General features: G+C 35.4%; 1 protein-coding gene across 1 annotated transcript in view; it reads left to right on the top strand.

Annotated features, from left to right (window-relative positions):
- Positions 1–1,351, top strand: part of CATSPERB (catsper channel auxiliary subunit beta) — a 159,021-nt gene that overhangs the window by 126,343 nt on the left and 31,327 nt on the right. The gene's annotated exons all lie outside the window — the stretch shown is intronic.

The following is a 1,351-nucleotide window of genomic DNA, read 5'->3' as shown; positions in this document are numbered from 1 at the left end:
CTACACACACACACACACACACACACACATTTAGCAAATTAGGGCTCAGGAGATGGGGCAGCAGTAGCACAACTGATCCCACATGGGAGAGTCCTCAGTTCAAGTGCTGAGGCCTCCCTGAGCATGTGACCATGACCTGGGCTGGCTGAGATTGGAGGTGGGTTGTGGGGTGAAGACCCTGTTGAGTCTCTCTCCTATAGGAGAAATAAATCTAATTTAATTAATTTAAAAGTTCATGGAAATGTATATTACCAAAAAACTATCATGGATTTCAACATTTTAAAATAATTAATTAAATATACCAAATTGTTAGTTAAGGGGATTACTCAGTTATATACTCAGTTTGATGGAAAAAAATAGTAATCAACAAATTAACTCAATTGCCTCTTTCTGAAGAAAAGTCTAGTCCATGCTACTAAAGGTGTGGCCCCTGACCCTTATCAGCATCACCAGGACCTTGTTAAAAATGCAGAATCTTTTTTTTTTAATTAAGTTATTCACAGTCATTTATTATACATCAACATCGTATACAAAATGAGATTTTCCATCCTGAATTTATTGTATATTGGCTCAATCAAGGATATTACCATACATGTTATCAACAAATAATTTTCTGTTTCTTGTTTCTTATATATTTTGCTTTTTTCCCCCCTTGGTTCCTTACCTCTCACCTTCTGCCAATTCCCTTCCTTATCCCACACTGGTTTCTATGGTTATTTCCCATGCTTTTTTTTTTTTTTTCACATTTTATTGATTCACTAAAGATATTAAGTTAAAAGTTTTCAATAGCAAGCACAGCTGATATATACATATATGTGAACACATGTCTGACTTTAGGCATACACTTCAATGAGTAAAGTCAACATGCTATAAAGTAGCACCTTGCTGGGGCTATACAGCTTATTGCAGTTACTAAATAGGTATTAATAGGTATTTTTAATGCATTTTTAATTTCAAGAAAAACAGTTTTAGTTTTAATAGATCAAAAATGTTAAGTGAAGTTTGCTTAAAACTTAAAGCCAGGAAAAAAGGTTAGGATTCAGTTCAAATAGTAGGTAGAGGAACCTATCAATAGTTCAAGAGAAGACAAGAGTCCTTAAATATGGAAATCAAAACATCAAAGAGAATCAGCAATGTTTTAGTCTGAAGTAAAAAAATTCTATTTCACTAGTTCAGATTCATGTAACTAATATTCTCTTCTATTGATTTTTTTTTTTTTTGGAGAGATTTTCACTGTAGGGCGCGTGTGCTCGCCAGACAGACAGAGAGAGACATAGAGACAGAAAGCAAGAAATCACCCCCCAGGGGGGATGGTCACGCCGCAATCCCTTCTCCTCCATTCTCCTCTCGG

Source organism: Tupaia chinensis, unplaced genomic scaffold, assembly GCF_000334495.1.
Source record: "Tupaia chinensis unplaced genomic scaffold, TupChi_1.0 Scaffold000469_1, whole genome shotgun sequence".
Classification (NCBI taxonomy): Eukaryota; Metazoa; Chordata; class Mammalia; order Scandentia; family Tupaiidae; genus Tupaia; species Tupaia belangeri.
This window is presented reverse-complemented; position numbering and strand designations above follow the sequence as displayed.